Raw genomic sequence first — 18400 nt, forward strand, 5'->3', positions numbered from 1 at the left:
CTTATGTCATCAATTTGACAATCACTTTATATCTCTTTCTCGTTATCACTGACCGACTAGTTGAGAGGAACACCTCGAAGCACACGTGTTATGTACATTTCAGAAATAATTTCTTTCAAGTAGAAAGAATTTAGTTTTCTACCATAATATTCCAGAATTCTAAATTGAATGGAATGCGTTGAATAGATGGTGGTTACTTCAAAGTCCAAACCACAAAATCACACCAATGCTTGCTCGTAATGGCCATTTGTCCTTGTACTTGAAAATAATATTCATGCTTCCTTTTTAAGATTGCACTGCCATGGAGGTCTAATGTACAAAAGAAGTCTGAATGTTAAGCACATTCACTTGAAGATTTAAATTTCTATCTGTCGGATTCTGAACACTTTATTTCCAGTAACCCTGAGGAATCTTGACAACAAGGATCATGAACAACTCCATCTGGACTTGCACCCAAATGAGGGAAAAGTGTGATAACATAAAGACCAAGCTGTGTCACAAGAAGATCTGGATGAGATCATGATATTTATGTAAGATCTGTGGGCTACAGATTCATGATCCCTACCCCATTTAACATACTTGTTATCAGATGATGTATAGCCCATGATAACTTTTACTAAATTGTCTGGTCGAGTCGTTTCTTAACGCATTATGACTTGGCCAAACATTGACCTTATAATTCTCCCTTTGTGGTATTCCATCCACCTAATGTTAATATGCTGACTTCTCGTTCCAAGTTTTATTTTGACACAATGTTCTTTAGAATAGGATATGTTTCTGAAGTGATTATGGAAATGAATTGTGGCGCTTTCAGAAGATAAATCTGTTTTATCAGAAAACATGAAGTCAATGTTGTCGTTGAGTGTTGGTATGATATCTTCATCCTTGATCTTCTCAAAATTGGATAACCATCCAGATTTGGAGTTTAGCTTTAAAAGCTTTTGTCTAAACCTTTCAACATTAACAGTTGGTTTTAATGATGTCTCCTCAATATCATATAGAGAGTGGCAAAAAGAAAGATCCTTTGATTTCTTAGGACTAAGACGTCGTTTCCTGGGATTATTCCATTTTGATTTGGCAGAAGTTGAAGCATTAGTTCCATCTCTGTTCTTTTCAGATATATCCACCTGTGCGTATAACATTGCCCCGATATGATTGCAGTCTTCACCCAGACTGAAAAAGAAACTAAGTCAAGAAAAAGAACTGGTGAACAAGGTCCCTCACTGTTATATATGTATAATTAAATATATATTGTAATAAGTCAAAGTAGGGGTAGGGTAGGGTGGGGGTATGTTTTAAATGCATGGCCATATATTTTTTTATATTATTCCAGTTTTTTAAAGGTATAATTAATGAAGCATGATACACATTTTAGAAAAATCTGTAACAAAAATATATTTGGCTATTTTTTTAACCTGGAACTTGGATATTTAAATAATTCAACCAAAAAGTACAGGATATGCAGGATATGATATTTTAAGCCAAATCGAGAAGATATGAAATTTTATGTCTTTTTTTTCTTTAACAAAAAGATTTGTTTGGCATCCGGGCTTGACATTAACTTTTAATAAAGAAAGTATCACATGACAAAATATTTAAAAGTGAAGTAGTTAGCCAGCTGTACAGTTGCAATCTGCTGAATTCACATTTCCAGTGACTTTGGACAGACTGACCCATACAGAATAATCCTTCTGATCACTGTTTGGTAGTAACGGTATCACTTGACATCTCATGTAACATTGTGAACATTCCTCCAAAACATTGTTAAATTCAACATTGTGGACATGGTGGTCTTGAAAAAACATTTCTCTTCAACTGTTGCTTTGCCTTCATTGTCAAAACTAAATAATTATGAATGTCATTGTCTATAAAATTAGGAATGCTACACAGATCTTTTGTCCATTTATTAAATGATGAAGGCAATGGCATTTTCTCACCAAGAGGAGTGACCAGTTTCTCAATTGTCCTTGAATTGTGTCCCTGCTGATCATTTAATGAAACACAATTTACATCTTGTAGACACATTGCTTTAATCCCCCTCACTCACTTGACTAATTCTTCTTTTCTGCCCATGCTGTCTCAGTTAAGATTTAAGTTCCAGGATTTTACACTATTCCAAAGTGTAATCATTTAAATAGCTCATGGTAGCGAGTAATCAAAATCTATAAACATAGCTCCCCCCCCACCAGAAGTGTATTAAGTGATGACAGTGACCCTTATCTAAGGGAAGTAAGTAACTTATTTTTTCAAATTGCCTCAGCTAATAAGCACTGTAACCTAATACCATTGCCCCTGAGTGGCTGCTGATAAATCCATAGTTAACTGGAATCACAGCCCCTAAATTGAATAGTAAATGAAGATGTACTCTTCTATCACTGGCATACAGTTATTAAATTTATCAAGAAAATTTAGAAATTTTTTATAGAAATGTATCATCTTTTCTAAACCATGATAAATACCATACCACCTTAAATGAATACATTTAGCCCTATAAGTAGAGGCTGATTGTTGCCATTCTGATCCCTCAACTTTAGCATGAAGGCTGATCAGAAAGGTTGGGTCTGATCAATTAGTTTGTCATGCCAAGCTTCTAAAGACATCACTGATCTCTGTCCTTCAGAAGGTCGTCAGTGTGATAACAAAATATACTGTTGACACTGCTTGGAACACTGGAAAGGACAATGTTGGCTTCTAAAGATGTTGGCATGGTTCAGTTTATAAAGGGTTGTTCTTTGCTTGATTATATAATCTTGTGTAGCCCTCTCATAAGAAACATTTGATTGCATAAATCACTGTTCTTTTTATTTAGAAGTGGGCAGTGTGCAAAGGTGTCAAAATAATGGTCTTTTGTTATTGGAAATACCAAATTTTAATCAGTTTTGGGAGACCTAGGAAAATTGGTACCATGTTGACTGCATGCTGTCAATTCAAAATAAAGTTCCAACATTTTTAAAATAAACAAATGAACAAAGGCTTCAGGACAGTAAAGCCTTTCAAATAAAAGGAAATACGAAGTACCAAAATTAAAGTTAAATATATCAACATTATGTAAAATATATGTAAAATAAATTATAATTGTGTGTGTATATATATATATATATATATATATATATATATATATATATATATATATATATATATATATATATATATATAATTTACAAATATGGTTAAAAGATTTTATATAAACCACATTATCTCCAAAAATCATTATCCAGTTTCTTCATCTAATTTGTATTAAGAAACGTATCTCAAAGGGCGAAAGTTGGTTCATTCAGAAAGACTGTTCCACTGTCAGTGGACTCTGACAGTGTCCACATTCTTCTGTCATAGGTATGCACATTCAGGTATTTGTGTCCTACAATCAGCATAATACCACATCATCTCTCTGATTTGTTTTGTCTCATTAAGGATGCACCTCTCAAATAATGGGTTTGGTCTCACAAATTAAGCTTTTTGTGAAGTTTTCATTCCACGTGTTTTGCCAAGCATATAAAATATGCTGTTCTATGTAATATTTGAAGTCAGAATATGAGATGGATGCCAGCTTTGGCCTTTCAGTACCATTGATACGAATGTAAACTCTGCAGTCAACAAGACAAAAGCTTCCAGAATGTATAAACGTACATGTTTCTGCAATGTGATTGATACTAACAGGTTGTCACATTTAATATTTAAAGCAGTTTGAAAAGATGGTGAAAGTTGTTTTATCCAGTAAAGATAGTGCATTGGGGTGTTGCAATGGCAGATCCAACTTTGTCTCCATTTTTTGGACTGTCTTTATACGGGGACATAAAACAATGATTGGTGACAGGTTTTTATTGAATTTACTCAAAAGAAGGAGAGGATTTGTTTAGAGATTTTTTAACTTGCAAAGATCGTGTATTATTGGTGGGGGAGGTTTGCTGCTTGATGCTATTTTTGTGGGCTGGATTAACAATCAATTCACTCACCTTTAATGTCATAGCAGTGGAAATAAAATTCTGCACATGCACATTTCTTGTAAGGCAAAAAAAACAAGAAAGTGAATTAAGATATATACTAAAATGAGCAGTTAGGTGAAAACTTTGCCTGAAAAGAGCAAAAATATGTACTGTTAAAAGTTGTCTTGTCATGGATTCAACAATCCCAAGTATGATGATCGCTGACAATTAAAAGAAAAAATGGTAAGTTCAGTATGTGTGTGAAGTGTCGAATTTTGAATTGCAGTGAACTTTAAAGTTGAATGCATTGAGCATTAAAATTGTGTCACATTTACGCTAGAAAAGTCATTGTGACTGGTCACTGACCTTTCTTCGTTCATCTCCCCCATATCAGTGTAAACTTCAAAGGGGCAGCATCCAACTCAGTGAAATTGACCGGGGTATCTTAACATGGTCCTTAGAAAGTAAACATTTGAGCTACCAACCCTAACCGCTTCATAGGAACCTATGTCCACTTATCATTTTTTCAAAGGGAAATTGTTACGCACTGTCGTTCACCGATTCTGAGCTGTCTAAACCCGACAAAAGAACTATTTCTTTGGGAAAAATTAGGGACCGCTGCCTATGATTGGGCAGAATAAATTAAGGCGTACACTTTAGAGCAATCAGACTTTAAAGTGACCTTAGTCTAAATTCTTTAGTCTGAAAATCTCCTGAAAGAGAAAAGAGTCTTGACTCCGTGGAAAGCCTAAAGAGAATAATGCTTTCCTTGTTAAACAAGAAAGGGACCAGGTGGCCGTGCTATAAAAAGAAAGACAAGGTTTAGTGCTAGGACGCACAAGTTCTGAAAGAGAACAACAATAAGGAACAGCTTTCTGGGAGAGAGACAGGCCAGTGTGAAGACAGAAATCCGAGGAAAAGAAGGAGGAGGTCAGAATAAAATGACCAGGAAGTCCATGAAGGGGGCAAAGCATAGAGCTTAGGAAGGATGAACTAGGAGACATTGATATATGGTCAAAAGGAAGGAAGGGGATGCACATCAGTCGTGGACATTGCGCTCTTTTCACCACTTGTTATGTTGATGAAATAAATCCAAATTGGACACTCCTGTTAAATTCTAATGACATAATCTTACTTGAATTGGAATGGCCATTATTAATTTTTTCTGATTTGTTATTTTCTTGTCAAAGGGGGCTCATATTGGTTTATTTCTTCCCAGTATTCTCGCTCAGTTCTCTGTTGAAATTCCATTCTTCTTTCACTCTCGCCAGGCTATAGTATCGAGGGAGGTCATCCTCTAGATAACGCCAACCAAATCCAATTAACCACCCTTCTTACTAAGAGGGTGCCACGTTACAATGTGTTATATGCATTTTTGTAAGACAGGTATACACTGTGAAACAAAATTATTTAACATGTCAAGTTAAAGATATAATTTTATTTTGTTGTTGTTTTATGGTTTAACGCTATTTTTCAGCACAGGATAGGCTATACATGGCGGCCAGTATAATTGGTGGTTGTTGTTGTTGTTGTTGTTCTAGGGTTTAACGCCATTTTTCAGCACAAGATAGGCTATACATGGCGGCCAGTATAACTGGTGGAGGAAGAACCCTGGAAAACCCAGGGAAGAACCACCAACCCACGAGAAGCTACTGGCAGGCTTTCTCACTTACCCACGTTAGCCGAGCCTGAGACTCAGATTCACACAGACAGAAGTGAGATGACAGTGATCCGTAATGGTGAGCGCTTTAGACCACTCGGCCACTCAGGGCCCCATTTTATTTTGTAAACATGCAGTGAAATAAAGTTTACATTGGCATTGACATGAATAAACACTTTATTTATTTCATGTTTTCTCATTATTTACATGTTTCAATAATTATACTGTCAACCCGTTGTATTAGTGAGCATTTCATCATGTCTATGAGGTTGATGATACAAATTTAAGACTATTTGTGATGGTGAGGCCTAACCACTGGACCACAAGATTTAGAGTCCACACCATGTACTCGACATAACACACATGCAAACCCACATACACACACCCATACACACACACACACAGATATATATATATATATATATATATATATATATATATATATATATATATATATATATATATACACACACTCAACATAACACACATGTACACACCCATATATAATCTGTATATAAAGGTAAATGTTATTGTTTAGACTTATTATTAATAATATATAAATATATTTTAAGAAAAAGAAAGAAAACGCTTATTATACAACGGTCCATGTTAAAGTTACTGACTGCTTTATACAACAGTTTAGGAGTATGTTGAAACAATTTTAATGGTTTGTTTTGGTGTCAGTCATTACCACTGACATGACTCAGTTCAACTGAAAGCAACAGATCCATGACAAATTGGTTTTTTATTTGATTAAAATGTTGATAAAATTCTCACTATCATTAAATTAGTCAGGTTATTGTTATTGTTTTGTGTGAAAATTAGTTGATATCTGGTTTTAACATAGGGCAATGGTCAACATTGTGAATTGATCTATACATGTATTTGTTTTTCATTTGGGGCATTGAGTATCTTATTTTCTATACTGTTAGACTGATTATTTGTGTTATCTGCTTCACGTTCCATTTGGGTGGTTGCCAGCATGAGTTTTGGTATTGTAACAAGTGTGAATTTGATCTGACCATCTTGCTGTGTAATGTCTCTCTAGGTATAGCCAGTACTTGTGTGTAGTTTCTACTCCACTTGACCTGTGCCCTGGCATAGCATTTTTTATAACTGTTTTAAAGACAGCTGTGGCTACCACAAATTTTCAGGAGTCAGTAAAGCTAATGAATTCTACAATCTAAGCTGTTGATCTCCCTCTCAAGTTTCCACTTAGGGCCCTCTCCAGAGTACAAGAAATGTTCAGCCTGGCATATTTGCACAAGGGACTTTCTCTGTGCAAGAAGATCCATTGTGACCCTTCTGCCCACATCTGGGGCTGACTTTTTTTCTTGCAGTTACTTTGTAGCAGTCATATTTTATTAGGGATAAAGGGTTGACTATTATATTCAGAAACTCAGCTTTGATGCAGGCAAATTGGTGCTGTCAAATGTAGGGATGTAAATGTTTGTGGGAATCAGATTGCAGTTACAGCGAATGTTGTTGATTCATTTCATCAGCAAGACATTCTGAGATCTGATATTTTCATGCATATCAGCTTCACTGCAGATGTCCCTTTCTCAACATTTCTTGATGAGATGAGATTTGTATCAGACCCTTCAAAGGGCTCTTGTTTGTAAACATGGTGGCCCTACCACCCATCCCAAGACATGTGAATCTTGTATAATTTGGGAATTATTTGAGATTTTTAGAAAACCACCTCACAAATGTAACTAGCTCCACCCACAGGGGTTGCATAAAAATTTAAAAACTAGGGAGCCTGGGTAGTTGGTGGAATATTGACCCCATAATCTGTCCAGCCTAGTCAACTGTCTCTATGATTCTTTGAGATTAAGGCATTTATCTCACATTTCTTTTGATGATAAATAATATGCTCAAAGTGCCATTACAAACCAACATCCACCAGTCACATACCAAAATGTTAAATCTCTCTTGAATCATGTGAAGGAGAACTTGGAATCACACGTTCAGACATATGCATCCTGATGGTGAAATCATGTAATCTCTACCTTTTTTAAAAAAGCATGGGGATAATATGTTGAATTCTTAAAATTTATAAAGCTTAGATTTTTATAGGTGATATGTAAGTGTAATTATTTGCAATTTATGGTGTGTTAATTCTGTCATATTCCTGTATAAGAGTATATGTAAGAAAGTTATGCTATAATTTTCCACAGAAATCTCTTTGTGTCTTTAGAATACATGTATGATGTTTTACACATCTGCATAATAATCTTTGTGCGACATGAAAAATATGACTCTTTGATGGTTAATCACGACACCCCAAGTTTAATTTCCAATGCAAACAATGAAACAAACTTCCCATTTGTTTCAGTTTTATCCATGCCAGTAGCTTCTGATGAGTCTGAGGTAACCACTGGTTTTTTTCTGGGTTCTTCTTCCACAAGTTATATTGGCCACCATGTTTAGTCTATCTTGGGCCAAAAAATGGAGTTAAACCCAAACAACTTTAACAATTTCAGTGACCCTTTTATTTCTGTTGATATAAACAGTTTTTAAATTAGATGACTTCTTAAGAATTGTCTCATGCATTGTAGGCACTATATCAGATTTCTTAGCATTGAGTTTTATCTTGCACTCAAAGACAGCAAATACTTTCTGTGGTATTGGCCCATGTCATTGACCTGTTTTGTTTGTGTATTTTCCTTATTTTTTACTAGGAAGAAGGGAAATCCATCATAGACAGCTGTGTGTAGTTAATGAAAGCTGATGCTCTAAGATATGCATTTCATTGAGTCAGAACTATGGTAATTTGTGACTAATGATGATACAAGGTCCTTGTTTGATTGGAAAGGTTTATATTGTAAAATTCATCTGATAACTATGTTCCATATTAATCGAGTTGTGATCATTGTTCCTGTTTCAGTTTTCATCACATATTGTTCAAACAATTTCTTGTTTAACTATATTCTTGGTGGTTTTCAGTGTAGTTCTTTGCATACATTTAACTCCAAGGGTGATTGAATGTGTACTTTCCATGTTATGCACCAGAGGCCATTGTGATTTAATCGCATCCATCTGTTTCCATTTATCTATATCATGCTTCTTAGCAAGATTCCACAAAAAATATCAGCATGGACAAATGAAAATTTCCTTGCACATTTGTATCCATGTGTACCTAGATGCCTGATTTGATTTTCAGGCCATGATGGATTTCTTTTAAATATAGTTTAGAAATCTTTGGAAAGCAGCTGTTTCAACAAAAGGGTTGTTGGCATGTTTAAGCATGTAAATGGTGTAATTAGATTTTCTGGCCAGTATAGCAATTTTCAAATTTTAGTAACTTTTTAAGTTTCTGAACGTGTTAGCACAATTAAACAAAATGCAGAGAGACCTATTAAATATCTTTGGCATGTGTGTATAGATGACATTTTAAATTGTCATGCCTAGAGCTAGTTTTCAAATTTCATCGACCATTTTGGCTTAAGTCTAATATTTGGTTTGCAGTTGGGGCAGTGCAGACAAATTATGTGTCTTAGGAGATGCAAACAAGTGGACATTATTGATTGCCTCACTGCATGCAATCTGAATGGTACATGATAAGCAATGTGAGGTAATGCTCCTCAACAATTACCTATACAGTTGTTGCACAGTATAATTCATTTGGCTTCATTTTTTTTATATACCAACACCTCTATTATAAGAGGCCAGGGTATATATCGTAGTAATTCTAATGCTTGCCTGTATGTCCATTTGTCCCACCATCTAACACAATCTCCTTAGTACAGCAGGTCATGCAGTTTTCCATGGATTGTTATGAAATTAAGTAAGTATTATGGTCATCAGCTGAAGATGTGCATATCAATAAATCACTTTGCACCTGCAATTTTTGTTATTTCCCATCTTGTCTTGTAGCATGACACTATCTTGCTGGTGCAACTAGTCCTGTAGTTTTAGATGGACTGCCATCAAACTTTGTATTAATAATATGGTTATCATCAAAGATTCATATATTCACAGATGTTTGTGTGCCCATGAGTTTTTTTTAAAAAGAGTTATGTGTGACAGAAATTTGCAGAATAACTACTCTTATCAATGTGTACATCTTAGGGCTATCTTCAGATTCATCTCGATCATGGGGTAGGGTGGGGAGTGTGAGGGGCAGGTATACTTTTGTGAGCAAATTTATCACCATTCCTATAGTTTTTACTTGCATGTACATCCATTGGTTTTGTTTTTTCTTTATAGCTTTTAAATGGCCTATTCTTTTACGTGGTGCAATCTTTGATTGGTCCCAGGTGGCTGAGTGGTCTAAAGTGCTCACTTTTGCCAATCACTGCATCCCACTTCTATCCTTGTGGGTTTGAGTATCAAGCTTTAGCCAATATGGTTATGTGAGAAAGCTTGCTAGTTATGGTTATTGGTTCTTACCAGGCTTTCCTGGGTTCATTCTTTGCCATTTATACTGGCTGCCATGTATACATGTATCACGTACCATGTGCTGAAAATGTCATTAGCCAACAGCAACAACAATCTTTGAGAATGAGGTCACTGATTACCCACATACTATATTCCTGATGCAGCTGGCCATCATTGTGGCTTAAATGTAATGATGCAAATACTTTTTACCTCTTTGAAACGTCACACGCAGTGATACCAGTTTCTAAAAATAGCCATTCGGACAAGGTGAACTGGTGTAATGGCATTCAGTGTTCTTTTCCATGTTATTGTTCTTATTATTGTTTCTACTGAGAACCATGTATCAGGCGTTACTTTTGTTCATCTGAATATAGATGTGCATTCCAATATTTAGTTACAGTGGTGTTTAAGCCTGCAGACTGTATAAATCATATAATCAGATTTGATGAATCTTTCTAGAACAGTATAATACACAAATTGCTTGCATTTCATCACCGATAGATATACCCAGAATATTTTGAGATGAGAATTCCAAGGGGACTGCCAATCCCCACCTTAAATAATGTTGATGACGTATTCTTATATGTGAGTTTTGTTTTAACATATAAATAGAGAGGGATGTTATGTAGGAAAATGTTTCTTATATTTTGTTTAGCGCATAAAATTACACTCAGCTTAGTTGATGTGATATTTGCATGTAGAATCTAGAAATGTTGCATACATATTCCGTAAATTCTAAAACAATGTATCAATGATTGTTTTGTTTTTGTTGTTTCTTTGTTTATTTGGTTTTTTTTAATGTATTATGCATTAGTGAATTTATTAACCTTTTCTGATTCTGATGTGTTAACTGGTAACAAAGTTAGGAAAAGAGGAGAGAAAATTTATATGTTATTTCAATGTCTGTTATACAAACAAATTGTAATTCTGAAGGACAGTTTTGAACGTATAAGAATGCATTATGTTCCTTAGGGTTATGGTGTTGAAAAAGAGCAGCACTGGTTGATTATCTTTATACTATGTAGATAATACGTTTCCATAATTAAATGATCTGTACAATTACATTTTGTTGGGAAGTACAATTGCATGCATGTATTGATAGAAACAGCAATACAAAAACTGCTGTCCCTAATGATGACAGCCACCCTTAAAATAATATGCATTTTACACACACAAACTAACTGAAATGGAAATAAAGTAGATATCAATGAATATTACTGGTTTCAACACATTCCTTTGGGACACACACAGTATATATGTATGTGTGTGTGTGTGTGTATATATATATATATATATATATATATATATATATATATATATATATATATATATATATATATATATATATTCCTTTAATGTGCACATACAAGAGTTTTGTTTTACTTAACGTAGATTTGAAAACAATACAAAAGGATGACAAACAAATAAAATGTACAAAATTATTACTGTCCACATTCATTTATTATATCAAAACATTACATAATGAGGGAAGTTGAAATAAAAACAACTTTTAATAAAATTTTGCCTATATGTCGTGAATTACTATGTGTTACTAATTGTGTCTCTCGGTACTTAATTGTCTGAAAACAGTATGGCAGCAGCCGGGTACAGTAATGTCATGGTCTATATTTAGCACAAGGTAGATTTCATTTCAAGTGCCATTGAGTGACAGATTGTGAAGCAGTATTAACAGTTTTGATAGTGAGTGAGCTAGTTTGTAATATATGAAATAGTAGATGTATTTGTTACTTATCACAGAATTCAAACAAGTATTCATGATGCCTACAATATTTATTTATGGTTCTTAAACCAGCATTACCATTAACCCACAGTCAGCAAATTAAAATATGGACATATATATTCAATTAAAAGATCCACTTTTGGATCTCATTAAGTCCATCAAAGCTATCTGTTTTATGTCAAACTTATTTATTTTATGGTGATCCACTGAGTTTAGTTGGTACAGGATAGCACTAAGCAAGGATAAAAGTTAGTTTGTGAAATAATTATGAAAGGTTCTTCATCCTATCAGGTCACCAGATATAATTAAAAGGAGTTGCCTGATGGTAACTGTTAAAAATTGATCTCCGCTTAATTCCTCTCAAAATGTTTGGCAGCTAGCATTATTACAGAAATGATTTCTACATGGACAAGGGTTACTGTATGATTATGGTATTCTCACACCATGCCATTCGTTTGTACCCTCTTAACAATTTCAAAACATAAGGAATCAAGGATATAAAAAAGCACAAAAGTTAGTCCCTTCATTCATTGATTTATAAATTCTAACCTGACTTATAATAGTGAGGGGGTCCCAAACACTGTCACTTTCTTGGTGTTTTGAATCAGACAGGAATTTCATTAGCAACACTGTTGCCACATTTGCTGAGAACAGTTGTTGTTGTTGTTGTAGGGTTTAACGCCATTTTTCAGCACAAGATAGGCTATACATGGCGGCCAGTATAACTGGTGGAGGAAGAACCCTGGAAAACCCAGGGAAGAACCACCGACTACTGGCAGGCTTTCCCATTTACCCACGCTAGCCGAGCCTTGGACTCGAACCCACACAGACAGAGGTGAGATGGCAGTGATCCGGAATGGTGAGCGCTTTAGACCACTTTGCCACTCGGGGCCCCCACTGAGAACAGGGTTTTCAAGCAACAGATGTGATGCAGTTCACCATCTTTGAAAATCTCAATAATTCTGTAAATTCTAGATTTACGTCTCTTTTAACACATGCATACAAGAGTTCCTTCTATTTCTTTGTTCAGTTTATTTTAGAAATATTAAAACTAGACTTTGCAAATGTTGGATGCAGATACAGTTTTTACTGAAATAGACTATTTTAGAAACCACAGATGGACAGTGAGCAGTTTGTTTACTTGTTTGCATCAGGTCTTCAGTTTGCATTAAAACACCAATTATTTGACAGTGGTAGGTACCCCTTGGTACCAGTCAGGTTAGAAATTATAAACCAGTGAATGAAATATTTAAGTTTGGGCATTTTTATAATCCTTGATGCTTTTTATTTTTAAAATTGGTGTGGGGGGTACAAACAAACAGGAGGTCGTGCTAATACTACAGCTTCTTTATGCCCACATAAAGCAGAGCTGACTATGTTATGATCTTGCTGCCTGTCTGTAACCATAACACACTTTGTAATTAGCTTGGGGCATTTAGGAAGAAACCTATCAATTTCAGGCTGAAAATGTTAATAATCAAGGTATCAGAAAGGAGGAAAACTGTTTCCACACAATAACTAACTTGTGTAACATGCCTTGACCAAACTTTGTAAATGACTTGTATCAGCATTAAAAGAAAGATGCCTATATATTTTTGGATCAAATGATGTCAAGTCAAGAACAATGGTTTCCACTCAATATCTCAAGTTCTTTATCACATATTTTCATCAGTGTTTGTGGAGACCTGTCTGACGCAGAGAAGATGCCTTTTCATTTTGGTGTCCAAAGGATAATAATAATAATAATAATAATAATAATAATGATAATAATAATGCTTTATTTATAGAGGGTGACTCATTAGTCAAGGACTATTCTCCCTTGAGGCCCTCTTAAGGAGAGTATAGCAATGCACATTATATGAAGATAGCAATAATTACTGTTTATATAACATGTTTAGTATTAAAATACTAAATTCCATTATCTATTAGAAGCACATGCATGCTTATGATATCTCTTCTTAAATGCTCTAATATTTTCAGCAGATTTTACTTGTAGTTGAAGCTTGTTCCACAGAACTGTACCAGAGTATTGGAAGCTCTTTTTAAATTACTCTGTTTTTGGTTTTTATGCTAGATGGTTTCCATGTGATATTGATCTCAACATCAACTGGTATAGTGTTGAAAAAGGCCTAAATAAGTCCTGAAGGTATTTGACTTCTTTAAACAATGCTTTTGAGGGATAATCAATAGATGCATCTAAAAGTACGCATGTTGCTCATTTCTGGTATCACGATACCAGTTGTTTTTCCATAGACCTTAATGCTAATGTTTGGAGAAATAAATATATTTTCTATCCTACTTTAGCATGCATGTCACACACTTTTCTAGAGAGCAGTGTTAGATTGTCAATTTGACAAGGACAAAACCAGGTACTCCATTGCATTTAAGAGAGATAACTCTGCTGGAACTAGACAGGGGTAAGAGTTATCTAGTCACAACAGACACTGTTTCAGACATGTGTACCACATTTTAAAAAAATCATAAAAAATACAAAATATCATCTAGATAGAAATTAATATAATCTCACATGTTGCCAGGAGGCACAACTTTTTTTTAAGCCTAACAGAAAGTACAACTCTTATTATATAATGCACCAATCACAGCTAGTTTTGTTGTTTATTTCGAAATACAATGTTCCCTACACCTTAAGCCCCGCCCACTTGGACTTGTGCAGTTGGTACCATTATACCTTCTGAAGTTTATAAATACAGTCAAGCTCAGATTTAGCAGTTTCCCCAAGTAACATTTGAACAATAATCCATTGTTGGAAGAATATATGACTTGTAGTATAGATTTCGAGTTTCCATGGGTAAATATTTCATGATTCTGCTGAGTAGGGCAATTTTGGATGACAGTGTTTTACAAAGCTTATCAATATGGTCATTTCATAATAAATTATTATCTACGGTCACACATACAAGCCTTTCATGTTTGACATTTTCTGATGGATGATTATTTATTGCAAGAGATAGTCTGGGTTCCTTAACTTGTGTAGCTTTTGTGATGTCCCCAAAATCATACATTTTGTTTTACTTTCATTAATTACCATCCTATTTTGTTGTGCCCAGTTTTGGACTCTAACAAGGTCTGAGTTTAATCTCATTTGGATAACTTCAGTATCAGAACTAGATTTATACAAGGTTGTATCATCTGCAAACAAATATGTATTTGTGGATTCATTATGTAATGGTAGATCATTGATATAGATAAGGAAGAGGAGAGGGCCCAAACCTGAGCCTTGAGAGACCCCTGAATGAATTGTGTGAGTTTGAGAGCTAATATTGCCAATGCTTACTTGTTGAGACCTTTGGCTTAGGTATGATCTAAACCAGTTTAAAGAAGGATTGTTGAACCTGTAACAGTTCAACTGTTGCAGCAGAATTTTATGATCAACAAGATCAAAGGCTTTTTTGAAGTCAAGGAAAACTATCCCAGTCATATGTCCATTATCCATTTCCTTCAGCCAAAGATCAATTAGTTTAAGTTCTGTTTGGCACGAGAGGTACTTTCTAAATCCTGATTGCACTTTATGAAATAGAGAGTATGTTTCAAAAAATTTATAGACCTGAATGGCTACATGCTTTTCAAATAATTTTGACAATACAGGTAGAATTGATATTGGTCTGTAATTCCCTGGATCCTCCTTTTCTCCTTTCTTAAAGATAGGTATAACCTTTGCACATTTCAGTGTTTCTGAAAAACTACCTCTCATTATCCTTAAGCTTATGATACACATTAATGACTTAATACTGGTGCAGCAATTTTAAGAATTCATGGACCAATCCCATGCAGTCCAGAGGATTTATTAATATTCACCTTAATTAGCATATCAAAAACATCAGCTTCACTAACATTAGATAATGATCAAGGTCACAAGGATCAAAAGAATGAAACACAATTTCCACAAAGCTAAAGTTCTGTATCATATGCCTTGAACAGAGGTTTTATAATGGCTTTCATTAAAGACAAGGAAAACACCTATTGTATTGGATGATAAAAAGTTGAAAGTCAAAGTCAGAGGGACTTAAGTAAGGAAAATGGTTTCCAAAATAAATCAAGTCATATGTCACAAACCATGACCAAGGATTGCATGTGAGAGAAACAATGCATCAACCATTTCGTATTCAATAGTCACTGAGACTGAAAGAGTAAAAGTGGTTTTCACAAAGTCAAACTTGATGTGGTTGGTGTGTAATGCATCAGTTATGGTACTGTTGTTGACCTTTGATTAAATGCATTGCCTGTCAACATCTGATCAGCAGTTTTCAGGTCTCCCATGCATTATTCATGTCAGAATCATGTTCATTTTAATTATGACTTAATAGTGTCTCACATCTTTCATGTTTTGCAATCTGTCACCAGTTTTTAAAAGCTCTGAAACCTCAAATATTTTTTAGCAATCCTGGATTCATTTTCTTTCAAGTTAGTACAAATGATGTGATTGTGCCATATTTGCTGCTATTACTGAAAATATGCTTTAAGTGACTTTCCAAAACTGCTACAGAATATTAACCAAAGTTGACAGCGTCCTGGAATCAAGTGATTCATGATGGTTCAGATGATCATAATCTCAGAATAAATAAGGGGGCTATCATTGAAAATAAGGATAGAAGAAACTTGAGAGTGTTCAACTTAAAACTGCACAACCAATTTGCACCAAACTATAATAACTTTGGATTTGATACGTTTTTTCATTTAAAAAAAGCCATCGGCCAAAGATATTCACATCACATATGACCAACCTCCAGGGTCATTTAACTTATGATTATTAGCATTAAATGTGACATTATCAGGGTTCATGAGCAAAGTATGGCTTTAAAATAATGCCATATTCCATTTAAGTGCTACTCCATTTTGAACCACTTTGACAGTGACAGAGCTTGGAAAGCATCTCATAAACATGGTAGGAAAAACACTGCTGTCTTCTGTCTTTGAATAGTTTATTTTATGGCCAGAATAATAGAACTAGAACCATGTTTCCCTTACCCAACCCAATCCCAAACAGCAACAGGAACAAATCGATGGCATGGTTCTTCTCACACCTAACCCAGGACATGAGATATTTGTTTGTACAAACATTCTATCTTTAAAGTTTGCAGCTACATCAATCCTTTTTATACAGAAGTGCTTCTCTTGACAGGTGCTTCTTATTATGAAAAACAGCTTGGTTTGGAGGCATATCTGGTATTATCCTGACATTTCATGATTTGAAGCTTTAGCTGCAGCACTTGGCAAGATGAAGTATCAGAGGGTACATAACCTGAGTTCTCATTGTTGACTGCTTCATCAAATGTCAAAGATCGTTTGCTTTAGCTTGTGCTTGTTTGTTTGGATAGACATGGTAATGGATTGGATATGAAGCAGAGAGTACATATATCAATTCTGTCACCCTGTCCATGCCAAATGGGTAAGTACTTGCCATATTATGTGATGGAAGGAAGATGTGAAACATACCAGGCTGCTGATGTAATCCAGACAATGTTTGAACAAAGGATGACCTATTTTTGTTGAGGATTCCAGGTTGTGTTTTGGAACCTTGTTTTCTCTCTCTCTCTCTCTCTCTCTCTATATATATATATATATATATATATATATATATATATATATATATATATATATATATATATTGTGGGTGTGTGTAGCCTCTGTGTAAGCTTGTATATCTAACTTGTGTTCAAAGGAGAAAGGTCAGTGGGCAACTTATACTTGCCATATGTTTACTTTGTTTGCTCCAGTTCATAATCCTGTAAATATGTTATAATCTGTTTATAGTCTCATGCTTGTCTAACTTATTACTTACAAAAATGTTAATGAATAAGAGTGGGCATTCATTTTAGATTCTTCATAGGTCACTGTCCCACTTAACTAGAACTTGAATTTTCCTTGATTACCATAACTTCATCCTACCCTAAGGGTGGCAGATATGGTCAAATGCATAATGTTGCCAGTTGCAGCTTTTGAAATAATGTTACATCTCTGATAAACTTTTCCTAGCTTATAAGTTAATACAAGTTCTCCATGTTACTTAATTCTAAGACTTGGTAATAGGCAGTTTGAACCATATGAAATAATATAATTCCTCATATACATTATGTAATTTTTTTTTTAAATATTGGGGGTTTCAGGAAAAGACACTTACAAAACATCACTGAAATTTTAATCCTATCATTCCAAAATCATCACTAAAATTATCCAGGCGATGTTGTGATTGTATAATTATTAAGCATGCAAAAAATATTATGACATTTACCTTTCAGTGCATGACGTTTTGTTGTTATTAATATACTGTAGATGTAATTAGACACTATATTTGATTTTTCATTTATGATTCTGAAGTATGTTAACTGGCTGTCCAAATAAATGATCATCAAATTAAAATATTAAACTGGAAGATTTTCACATCCTCATTTTGCATTTTTTATGGAATTATTACTCTTAATTTGGGTAGGTGGTACTTTTGTGTCCAGTTTCATGCAAGACAAGGATGCATTTTTTTTCTTCCTCCTTTTTTATTTTAAGAATCACTCAGTAACTAATGACATCATATCATTCAGTACAGTTAATTAAAGTTTGCCATTTTTAACTATTTTATGTTATTCTTGCTGATGTCACATTACCACATACAAGGTTTTTGACTCAGAGATAATGTCAAACCCATTTACACCTGTTCTGTCTCTACTATATAACATACAG

General features: G+C 34.5%; 1 protein-coding gene across 3 annotated transcripts in view; it reads left to right on the forward strand.

The window, feature by feature from the left end:
- Positions 1 to 18400, forward strand: part of LOC149803680 (G protein-activated inward rectifier potassium channel 2-like) — a 208860-nt gene that overhangs the window by 90587 nt on the left and 99873 nt on the right. The gene's annotated exons all lie outside the window — the stretch shown is intronic.

Source organism: Sinohyriopsis cumingii, chromosome 3 (genome assembly GCF_028554795.1).
Source record: "Sinohyriopsis cumingii isolate HCF-2022 chromosome 3, ASM2855479v2, whole genome shotgun sequence".
NCBI classification, from domain to species: domain Eukaryota; kingdom Metazoa; phylum Mollusca; class Bivalvia; order Unionida; family Unionidae; genus Sinohyriopsis; species Sinohyriopsis cumingii.